General features: G+C 39.6%; 8 non-coding genes across 8 annotated transcripts; all 8 read right to left on the reverse strand.

The window, feature by feature from the left end:
• Window positions 1–312: 312 nt before the first annotated feature.
• On the reverse strand, window positions 313–384 carry trnaa-cgc (transfer RNA alanine (anticodon CGC)). The gene has a single exon. It is a non-coding gene; the product is annotated as a tRNA-Ala (tRNA).
• A 226-nt stretch (window positions 385–610) lies between these two features.
• On the reverse strand, window positions 611–682 carry trnaa-cgc (transfer RNA alanine (anticodon CGC)). Its single transcript has one exon. It is a non-coding gene; the product is annotated as a tRNA-Ala (tRNA).
• A 221-nt stretch (window positions 683–903) lies between these two features.
• Window positions 904–975, reverse strand: trnaa-cgc (transfer RNA alanine (anticodon CGC)). The gene has a single exon. It is a non-coding gene; the product is annotated as a tRNA-Ala (tRNA).
• A 468-nt stretch (window positions 976–1,443) lies between these two features.
• On the reverse strand, window positions 1,444–1,515 carry trnaa-cgc (transfer RNA alanine (anticodon CGC)). Its single transcript has one exon. It is a non-coding gene; the product is annotated as a tRNA-Ala (tRNA).
• A 425-nt stretch (window positions 1,516–1,940) lies between these two features.
• On the reverse strand, window positions 1,941–2,012 carry trnaa-cgc (transfer RNA alanine (anticodon CGC)). Its single transcript has one exon. It is a non-coding gene; the product is annotated as a tRNA-Ala (tRNA).
• Window positions 2,013–2,438: 426 nt separating this feature from the next.
• On the reverse strand, window positions 2,439–2,510 carry trnaa-cgc (transfer RNA alanine (anticodon CGC)). The gene has a single exon. It is a non-coding gene; the product is annotated as a tRNA-Ala (tRNA).
• A 222-nt stretch (window positions 2,511–2,732) lies between these two features.
• trnaa-cgc (transfer RNA alanine (anticodon CGC)) lies at window positions 2,733–2,804 on the reverse strand. The gene has a single exon. It is a non-coding gene; the product is annotated as a tRNA-Ala (tRNA).
• Window positions 2,805–2,980: 176 nt separating this feature from the next.
• Window positions 2,981–3,052, reverse strand: trnaa-cgc (transfer RNA alanine (anticodon CGC)). Its single transcript has one exon. It is a non-coding gene; the product is annotated as a tRNA-Ala (tRNA).
• Window positions 3,053–11,732: the final 8,680 nt, after the last annotated feature.

Consider the following 11,732-nt stretch of genomic DNA (forward strand, 5'->3'; position numbering starts at 1 on the left):
ACTTTTTATTCTATCAGTTTGTTTTCATCCCTTGAATCCATCTGCATCAAGCGGCAACTTCCATGAATGTGAAGTGAAGCCAAAGCTGAAAAAAACTGTTGAAAACGGCAGTTCCTCAAACGTCCACTTGAAGGCTGGCTACAGAACGAGTCGACCTCCATAAGCCTCCATGTTAAAATGTCCAACTTCACAGCAGAAATAAACATGTTTACAGCATGCTACAAAAAGCAGTTTTGGTCTCTACAGCTAATTTCCCCATTCATGACAACTACACACACAGTGCTTAATATCAAGCACAGCTGTCAAACATGATGGAGATGCTGGGGATTGATCCCAGGACCTTGTACATGCGAAGCACACGCTCTACCACTGAGCTACATCCCCTTCAGACTGTTGAAATATTTGTGGACTGAAGAAAGTTACTACTTCTTACATTATATAAAGAGAATAAGATAAGGTATGGTCCTAAGTTAGGTAGTCCAAAAAAAAGGCATTGGCTTTAATGTCAGATATTGACATATATGTTGTCTAATCTGAATTCAGAGGTGCACCTAACAGAGAAATTGACTGTACTTGCTCTGTTCACCTCCGAGCTGTTGAGCACTGACAATGGAGATGCTGGGGATTGATCCCAGGACCTTGTACATGCGAAGCACATGCTCTACCACTGAGCTACATCCCCTTTATTTGCTGTTTTCAAGACTTGCCCAGTGGATTCATTTATCAAATCTTCAGCTGTTTTCAAGACTTGCCCAGTGGATTCATTTATCAAATCTTCAGATAAATAATCGTAAAGAGCATTTTCTCAGCTGTGCATGTTATTCTCAAGCTATGTTGGAGAATGTATTCATTCATAATGTCTCATATTCATCTCTTCTGTGCCTAAACAGAACAGAAATATGATGGAGATGCTGGGGATTGATCCCAGGACCTTGTACATGCGAAGCACACGCTCTACCACTGAGCTACATCCCCCTTGTTTAGTACTTTAAAAAGTATTTCTTTGATGTGAATAGCTGAATGAAGGACTTCCTTATTAAATAAATATCTGTTCTGTTCTGCATGTTGTGACATGTTGTGAGCTACATCCCCCTTTTTAGTTTCACAACACTGTCCGATGGATTCATTCATCAAATCTTTAGATCCCAGGACTTTGTGCACGCAAAACACACGCTCTACCACTGAGCTACATCCCCTTCAAACTGCTGAAATATATACTATTTACTATGTTCACTGACAGCTACTACTTCTTACATTAAATAAAGAGAATAAGGGAAGTTACATTTTCATATGACATCCATTCATCCCAAGAGTTAGTCAGTCCAAACTGTGGCATTGGCTTTAATATCACATTGACCATGTGTTCTCTCATCTGAACTCAGAGGTGCACTTAACAGAGAAATTGACTGCACTTGCTGTGTTCACTTCTGAGGTCTTGAGCAATGGAGATGCTGGGGATTGAACCCAGGACCTTGTACATGCGAAGCACACGCTCTACCACTGAGCTACATCCCCTTCACACTGCTTAAATATATGGAGATTAGTCACTGACATTGGTCACCACTTCTTATAAACAAAGAAGATTAGATAAATTACATTTTGATATATGATATGTTAATCAGTCAAAAAATGTCATTGGCTTTAAATATCACAGATTAACCATGAGTTCTCTGTATTTGATAGTCTGCTAAACTTGTTCAGTTTGCATCTTAGATGTTGAGCACCAACAATGGAGATGCTGGGGGTTGATCCATCCATCGTTGATTTGGTAAAATTCAGAGACAGATGCAGCTCAAGAGAATCAACAATGAGATAATCAACGCAGAACTTATTTTGAGATGTGAATGACTTTCTCTTCTTTTATACATATTTGTGTTCCCCATCTAACCATTTGTTCAGTTAGTGGACCACATTTACCTCTGTGATGTTGTTCACAACAATGGAGACGCTGGGGATTGATCCCAGGACCTTGTACATGCGAAGCACATGCTCTACCACTGAGCTACATCCCCTTTGTTTGCTGCTTTCAAGACTTGCCCAATGGATTAATTTATCAAATCTTTAGATAAATTATTGTAAAGACGATTTTCTCAGCTGTGCGTGTTATTCTCCGGCTATGTTGGAGAATCTATTTATTCATAATGTCTCATATTCATCTTATCTGTGCCTCACATAAAAAGAACAGCTGTGCATCAAGGCCTCTGTGCTTTATATTAAAGCTGTCAGACATGATGTGGTCTGTTTGAGAACATTTTGTCGTCATAAAGTTGGTCCATCCAGATGTTTGGGTCTAGTGTATGCTTTCTGTAACCTCAAACAAATCAACAGAAGTTAGTCAATGATGTGTTCTCATGCCTGTATTTGATCTCAGAGGTGCAGCCAACATGGACATGAACTACATCAGCTCTGTTCACCTGTCAAATGTAGAGTACCAACAATGGAGATGCTGGGGATTGATCCCAGGACCTTGTACATGCGAAGCACACGCTCTACCACTGAGCTACATCCCCTTCAGACTGTTGAAATATTTGTGGACTGAAGAAAGTTCTTCTTACATTATATAAAGCGAATAAGATAAGGTATGGTCCTAAGTTAGTTAGTCCAAAAAAAAGGCATTGGCTTTAATGTCAGATATTGACATACATGTTGTCTAATCTGAATTCAGAGGTCCACCTAACAGAGAAATTGACTGTACTTGCTCTGTTCACCTCCGAGCTGTTGAGCACTGACAATGGAGATGCTGGGGATTGATCCCAGGACCTTGTACATGCGAAGCACACGCTCTACCACTGAGCTACATCCCCTTTGTTTGCTGTTTTCAAGACTTGCCCAGTGGATTCATTTATCAAATCTTCAGATAAATTATTGTAAAGAGCATTTTCTCAGCTGTGCATGTTATTCTCAAGCTATGTTGGAGAATGTATTCATTCATAATGTCTCATATTCATCTCTTCTGTGCCTAAACAGAACAGAAATATGATGGAGATGCTGGGGATTGATCCCAGGACCTTGTACATGCGAAGCACACGCTCTACCACTGAGCTACATCCCCCTTGCATTCTGCCTTCAAGAGCATATCATCAATGTAAGTAGCTCGAAAAAGGACATCCTTATTAAAGTAATATCTGTACTGTACGTTATGACACATACTACTCTACATTTTTTTGTTAGTTTGAGAACATTTTGTCGCCATGAAGCTGGTCTGCCCAGATTATTGGGGTCTACTGTATGCTTTCTGTATATCCCTGTTTCTGAAAGCATGATATCTCTGTAGATTCTCTGTGATTGAAGCTGAACTTACTTCTAGATGTGAATGACTTTCTCTTTGTTTTAATACAGCCGTGTGCATATAACTATTTGTTCAGCTAATGGCTTACATTTACCATCACCTCTGTGATGATGTGAACTAGGGATTGAACCCAGGACCTTGTACATACGAAGCACATGCTGTGCCACTGAGCTACATCACCCTTGTGTGACTTCTAGGGTTGCCTGATGAATTCATTTGTTGACTTAAAATATCTAAACTTGCACAAATATCTTTAAACTATCCTTACTGTGTGTGTGTGTGTGTGTGTGTGTGTGTGTGTGTGTGTGTGTGTGTGCAGGTTTCCCATGAGTTTCTCAAATGTGTGTTGGATCATCTCTCCTCAGATCAGCAGACAGCAGCTGTGCTCAGGCTCTCAGTTGTTGAGCCCCTGGACCAGAAGAAGATACACCTTCACTGCAAGACAAATTTACATGGGAGTGTGTTTCCTTTATAAAAACAACATAAGAAGATGATTAAGAAGATGTGAACTGATTCTGCAGCTCAAGTGTTTCTGGTTCACACCATCCCTCACAGTGAACAAGGTCAACAACCCTGTTATCTCATAAATAGAGCGGCCCGCGAATGCTGACCCTCAATAATCCTCAAAAAGTTAAGATATATATCTATTGGCGTAACTATACAACTCAGTTTCAATCCTATAGGTTGGGTAATGGCACAAAATTGACACAAGAGGGAACCATTTGCTTTTATTACTGTGGAGCAGAGCACTCTGTGTCTGCAGCTACACAGTATCCACAAAGATGGTTGGATATCATCAGCATGGATGTTAAAAAAATGTCATCGATCCCCCAAAAACTGCTCCAGTGGAGCTACTACTCCCAAAGTATATAACAGATGAATCACTTCACAGCTCAGTTATTGGGATATTTTGCTCTACACCAAACTGTACAAACAAACAGACCTATCAGCCAACATCACAATTTTTTCATTATCTTGATTGATTTTTGGTCATTATGGAAGAAAATCTGAGGCTGTGACATGTTATCACCTTATTAGTGTAAGTCTCAAATTCACCTCTAGATGAAAATATCTTCTCAGCAACTCTTCATTACCTAAAAGCAGACAGTAGTATCTTTATTAAAGGCCCAGTGTGTCAGATTTCAGGGCGCTTTTTACTGAATATTGCAGAAATTGAATATAATCTTCATAACCATGTTTTCATTAGTGTATAATCACCTGAAAATAAGAACAGCCTTTTCTTTTATATATACAGACACTTCAGGCCATGTTTTTCAAGATAGGGAGTTTCACATTTTTCACACATTTGCTGTTTCTCCTTCATGCTAGGAACAGGAGGTCGAATAGAGAAGGTTGCAATCTGCAGCTACATGCCTCTATTTTGCCATCACTCTCAGGATACTGCAGCGTTTCTCTGTTATCTGTGTTTAATATCTCTCTAAAATCTCAATTCATTGTTTGATGATAAAAACTAATATGGGTAGCCCATCACAAAACAGAGGACAGATAGTAGTACAGTGATCTATACTAAAATTCAAAATGTGTTTGTTCATACATTTCTTCCTTCAAGTCTCAATGGCTTTCAACCACTCAAAGCCAGAGGTTATATAGGAAAATACAGGAACTCCAGGGTGTTTAAAAAATATCAAACCTGCTGACTTTTGTTTTGGAAAGACTGAAACAAAAGAGACTGTGGAAACTGTTTTTGGTAGATGACCTTTAGGAGCGAAGGCAAACCTATTGTAAGATCTTCTGACTGTTGTAGATGTAGATGCCAACCCCACACCAAAACTCATAAAGTCTAAAGAATAGCTCAAAGTCTTTGACTGCTGCTATCTTGGCAGTCCTGCCTCTTCCATCTCTCGGCTAACCTAAAAATCAGCAAAGACGTAGATCATAGACGTGGGCCAAATGACGCCTGGTTGCTAAAACAATCCATTTGTAACGGCACCCACCTGGTAATCAAAGTGGCCATGCTGTTAATTATGCATAACTTTAAGCCTCAATATATTTTTGAATGGGCGAGTTAAAAAAAATTCACCCTCAGTGCAGTTGAACGGGTAAATTCGCTGTTTTGCTTCTTCTTTTTTTTAACCAGGCTGTAAACTGGTTGTGAATTGTAACATGGGGACTTATGGGGACTTATTCTGTAGCCAGCTTCAAGTGGACGTCTGAGGAACTGCAGTTTTTTGGCACTTCCACCTTATCTTCACTTCACATCCACCGAGGTTGCTGCTTTCTCTTCTTGGTTGTTCCTCAATCCAGATATTCACACAAAGATGACAGGGCCTTTGTAGTCAGGGTGCCGAGACTGTGGACTGACCCGCCTGATGAGATCAAGGCTGTAGACTCTGCAGGTTCTGAAGGGTGCTGTATATAAATAAAATGTATACTCGACTGGACGCACCAAACCAAAACCAACAAAAACACGGTCACTGAATGTGACATTGTCACGATCCTCCAGCGCATCGTATGAGTCCATAACGACAAAGATGAGGGCCAACAGGTATGAAAATGTCAAAGACGGGAATGCCAAATTCAACAACACTATTCCAAGAAACTTGTCTGAAAGGCACAAACTGAAACAAAACCAGTAAAGACTCAAAACTTTACTCTGCCAAGCGACATTTAGTGGAATTGTTAAGAAACACACAGAAAAAGTGAAAAACGCGATTAAAGACGTGGATTTATTTTTATTGCCTTTTATTGAAGCAGTGTTCAGCTATGTTAGCGCTCCTCTGGTGGTTATCGCTCCAGCATCTACTCACGTTGTAGCTTGGACACCGATTTGCGTTTTTGTTCGGTGGTTAGTGTTGACTGCAGACTAGCAACAAGTGACAGGACACAGTGGGTTCCCTGTCCGCTCAACATAAATCCTCGTAGACTTTCTTTATTTCCCTTGGCGGTATTCGTTGGCTGACAGCGCTGCATACTTCAGCTCGTTTAACTGTCCCGGCTTTGTTTTCTTGACTTTTCCAGCTCTTCATTTTCTTGGGTCATTCTTTGATATCTCTCTCCTCCATCCTGTCAACACTTTAAATCAAATTTATCAACAAAATCTGACATTTTTTGCTGCAGCTTAGCCAATCTTAATTTAAGGACCAGAACTACCTGTACAGTGACAGTGTTTGTTTGTTATGTATGTATGTTATAGGATAAACGATTTACTCATCTTTTAGTAGGGACTTGGTGATAACCTGCACACTTTATCTTCCACATCAAGTTCATGTAAATCAAATGAATTGTGTTAACATAAGAAATAGTCTTCTTTGTTTCTGGCTGTATTCTACAGTGAGTGCCGACATCCAACTTCATCTGCAGAGGGAGAGTCAGAGCCAGTCAGAGCTGCAGTTCAGCAGGTTCAGGTTGGCACAGCTTCTAACACACACACACACATTTTGGCCATATCTCAGCTGGTCTGCGGAGAGGATGAGAGAAAGTGAGGCGGAAGAGAGACAGACAGGGAGAGCACAGCAGAGAATACAGAGTAAGTGGAAAGAGCGAGATAGAAGTCTCATCACGTTAACCCTCGTACATCTCTTTCTGAAAATCTTCAAATCTATCTTCAATCGAAATGCTGCCGGCACCAAGAAAAGAAGCAGAAAACATCCAAGAGTGTGTGTCTTCATCTTCATCTTCACTGGATTCAGACCTGAGAAAACCTGGATAACCTCTACAAGAAGTGTAATATAAACATCTTCACACGTTAGAAGGTTTAGATGACAGTGATGCTTTTAATGTTACGTTGTTCTTCAGATTTTTATTCAGGATCAGATGGTACGGGAGCTGAAAATCAGTCAGCAAGGAAGCAAACGTGCAAACAAAACAGAAAGAGCTCTGCAGTTGAAGCACAAACACAGGTGCTGTGTCTCAATTTGCGTACCTAACCAAACTTACACTTGCTATTTTGAGCACATGCGTGCGTTCACACTCTCTCCGTTACCACAAAATGCAGTGCACTGAGTAATAGTCAAAAGGTCCACACAATGGTCACTATTATGGCTACGTAGCTAAACGGGAGGGACCACCGGCATCGTGAATATGGTGGCCAAGGAAGCTGCTGGATATAAATATACAAATTAAAGTTGTACATACACTTTATATTTATATTTTGGAAGACAAATGTCGGTGCTAATGCTCTGCAATTCAGCAAAGAAGCACTTTCTTCTTCTATGCCTTCCTCCAGATCTACTAATGACTGGAGGAAGGGGGTCACAAAGGGTTTATGGGTTATTGACCGAGTTACCTGCCGTGACTAAACGCTGGCATGCCCGGTACACTTGCCTGTCTAAGTTATCGTCCATGCCGCCACTACATAACTCTGCCATCACCAGCAGCAGTAAACACTTTACATCTTACCGAGAGAAATAAAAATTGCAGATTAATGACGTGTTAGGGACCTAAATTCGATAGCAGAAAACCTAAAAAAACAGTTTTCTTTCTTTCCACTGAGCTTCTACATGAAAATATGCACCATGAAGTAAATCAGCATTTTTGAAGCATAGCATCAGAGTATTTTAAACTGAAGCTGCCAATGACCCAAGCGTGAAACATTCCAGATCTGATTTATTATCCATCCTGAATAAACCTACACTAAATGTCCAAACTGTCGTTTTTTTAATCTTTTGTTTTAGATAGCATACCGCAGTAACTCCTTTCAGACTGATTTAATATTTGGGGATATAAAAAGAAGGACAAAGGATTAGGAAATAAATGGAAAATTGTCTCTGTATGTCCTATTCTAATGAATAACTACATTTCGAATAAGATGTTTTGATATGCAGTACTTTAAGATGTTTTTTGGGTGTCACTGCGTCTAACGATTGCTATATCTTTCCAAAACCTGATCCAAGATCTGACAATTACGCCCACTTTACACAGCGATTGACCAGACATCTACAAATAAATTTAGCAAAGAAAAAGCTGTAAAATGTTACAGTTATCATTTGTGGTAAGTACACAAAGTGAATCAAACTGAGACACTACTCTGCCTAAATCCAATCCAATGTATGCTACAGTGTGACCGTAATTATACAACACAGTATTATTTAATTATTTGATATCTACAAAATTATGCAGGTTTGACCTCTGTCGACTCAACACCGTGACTTTCTATGAAGAATGGCTGTCTGAAAGCACGCTCCCTTATCCCCATTTATACGATTGATTGCATCTAGACTTCAATGACACGCAAAAGATGCTGAGTTCTTGGAAATCATAGAGGCAGTGCGTTGTTTATACTCAGAGGGAGATTATGACAACCACATCAAAAGAGGTATAAATATTTTAGCCCTCAGACATTTAACCAAGCCTCTTTGAAGCATACTGAACCCTTAAAGTGCTGCATGTGCTAACTGTCGCTAAACACACGTCATAACACTTAATCTGAATCTAATTTATAAATTGGAATAAATGAGCTAAAGCGGAGAAGTTGGCTAAATGCACTGCAGTGCAAGTATTCGTCGCATGCCTCTGATCCACCATGACAACTTCACATTTTTCAAGCCTGTCATAAAAAAACGACGACTGGTTTCTCGCAGTGTTTGTTCGTTTGGTCGATATCGGCCATAAAAGTTCACAAGCAGTCCTTCCTGTTCAATATAACACAAACTAGATGACACTGCTCATGTCGGTGAAGTTATTTATTTATGATTGCAACACTTATATATACACAAATACAGTTTGTTTTAGTCACAAAGATGAGAGGATGTTTGCTGTGGGGACACTTCATGCAACATTTTCCATCTGGGTGGAAACAGTCTGTTGTCTGGTGTAGTTTGTAGCTACTGTCAGCTCTCCACCTTCACCAAGAGCAGCTCACAGTTCACACCTGAACACTTTTTTACCCCGAGCCGTGTGTAAACATCACCATTAATCTGTCCAAGCATCTTGTATTTCTGTGTACACACATCATATGCGTTGGTATATTTGAACGTGGTCTGAAGGAATGTGGGTTGATGCTTGTGAAAGGTTAAGAGGAATGTGTACACACACCGACTCTAAACAGAATATCTGTGTGTCTGTTATTTCAAACAGTGGGACCACGTTAAAAAAGATTTCAAACATTAAATTCACGATAAATTAAACAAACTGTCAGCATCGTCTTTTCTCAAAATAAATAAACACTTCTGCTGCCATGTTGTGCTGCTGGCATGCATTACCACTACACTGTTCCTGTGTCTCAATTCACATACTTCCTTACATACACTTGCTATGTGCGTTCACACTGTCACTCATTGCAAAATGCAGTGTACTATGAGTACGTAATGGATGAGGAGGGACCACCGGCACTGTAAAAATGACAGCTGAGGAAGCTGCATATACACAATAAGTTGTACATTTTGTTTTATATTTATATATTTTGGCAGACAAAGCCAAAACTTATCGGGTAGAGCATCAGAGTATAGTCCATGAATCCACCTGGATAGCATACCCTCAGTTTCAGAGACATTTCTTTCAAGAAGTAAACTGAAAACATGTTTTGCATGTTTTACGTGTCAGGGACCTAAATTCGATAGCAGAAAACCTAAAAAAACAGTTTTCTTTCTTTCCACTGAGCTTTCTACGTGAAAATATGCACCATGAAGTAAATCAGCTTTTGAAGCATAGCATCAGAATATTTTAAACTGAAGCTGCCAATGACCCAAGCGTGAAACATTCCAGGTCGATTTATTATCCATCCTGAATAAACCTACACTAATGTCCAAACTGTCGTTTTTTTAATCTTTTGTTTTAGATAGCATACCGCAGTAACTCCTTTCAGACTGATTTAATATTTGGGGAATAAAAAGAAGGACAAAGGATTAGGAAATAATGGAAAATTGTCTCTGTATGTCCTATTCTAATGAATAACTACATTTCGATAAGATGTTTTGATATGCAGTACTTTAAGATGTTTTCTGGGTGTCACTGCGTCTAACGATTGCTATATCTTTCCAAAACCTGATCCGAGACTGACAATTACGCCCACTTCACACAGCGATTGACCAGACATCTACAAAATAAATTTAGCAAAGAAAAAGCTGTAAAATGTTACAGTTATCATTTGTAGTAAGTACACAAAGTGAATCAAACTGAGACACTACTCTGCCTAAATCCAATCCAATGTATGCTACAGTGTGACCGTAATTATACAACACAGTATTATTTAATTATTGATATCTACAAAATTATGCAGGTTTGACCTCTGTCGACTCAACACCGTGATTCTATGAAGAATGGCTGTCTGAAAGCGCGCTCCCTTATCCCCATTTATACGATTGATTGCATCTAGACTCAATGACACGCAAAAGATGCGAGTTCTTGGAAATCATAGAGGCAGTGCGTTGTTTATACTCAGAGGGAGATTATGACAACCACATCAAAAGAGGTATAAATATTTTAGCCCTCAGACATTTAACCAAGCCTCTTTGAAGCATACTGAACCCTTAAAGTGCTGCATGTGCTAACTGTCGCTAAACACACGTCATAACACTTAATCTGAATCTAATTTAAATTGGAATAATGAGCTAAAGCGGAGAAGTTGGCTAAATGCACCGCAGTGCAAGTATTCGTCGCATGCCTCTGATCCACCATGACAACTTCACATTTTTCAAGCCTGTCGTAAAAAAACGACGACTGGTTTCTCGCAGTGTTGTTCCTTTGGTCGATATCGGCCATAAAAGTTCACAAGCAGTCCTTCCTGTTCAATATAACACAAACTAGATAAACACTGCTCATGTCGGTGAAGTTATTTATTTATGATTGCAACACTTATATATACACAAATACAGTTTGTTTTAGTCACAAAGATGAGAGGATGTTTGCTGTGGGGACACTTCATGGCAACATTTTCCATCTGGGTGGAAACAGTCTGTTGTCTGGTGTAGTTTGTAGCTACTGTCAGCTCTCCACCTTCAGCAAGAGCAGCTCACAGTTCACACCTGAACACTTTTTTCCTGTTTTACCCCGAGCCGTGTGTAAACATCACCATTAATCTGTCCAAGCATCTTGTATTTCTGTGTACACACATCATATGTGTTGGTATATTTGAACGTGGTCTGAAGGAATGTGGGTTGATGCTTGTGAAAGGTTAAGAGGAATGTGTACACACACGGACTCTAAACAGAATATCTGTGTGTCTGTTATTTCAAACAGTGGGACCACGTTAAAAAAGATTTGAAACATTAAATTATGATAAATAAAAACAAACTGTCAGCATCGTCTTTTCTCAAAATAAATAAACACTTCTGCTGCCATGTTGTGCTGCTGGCATGCACTACCACTACACTGTTCCTGTGTCTCAATTCACATACTTCCTTACATACACTTGCTATTTTGAGTACATACGTGCGTTCACACTGCAAAATGCAGTGTACTATGAGTACGTAATGGATGAGGAGGGACCACCGGCACTGTAAAAATGACAGCTGAGGAAGCTGCATATACACAATAAGTTGTACAT

This window comes from Larimichthys crocea, chromosome XVIII (assembly GCF_000972845.2).
Source record: "Larimichthys crocea isolate SSNF chromosome XVIII, L_crocea_2.0, whole genome shotgun sequence".
Classification (NCBI taxonomy): domain Eukaryota; kingdom Metazoa; phylum Chordata; class Actinopteri; family Sciaenidae; genus Larimichthys; species Larimichthys crocea.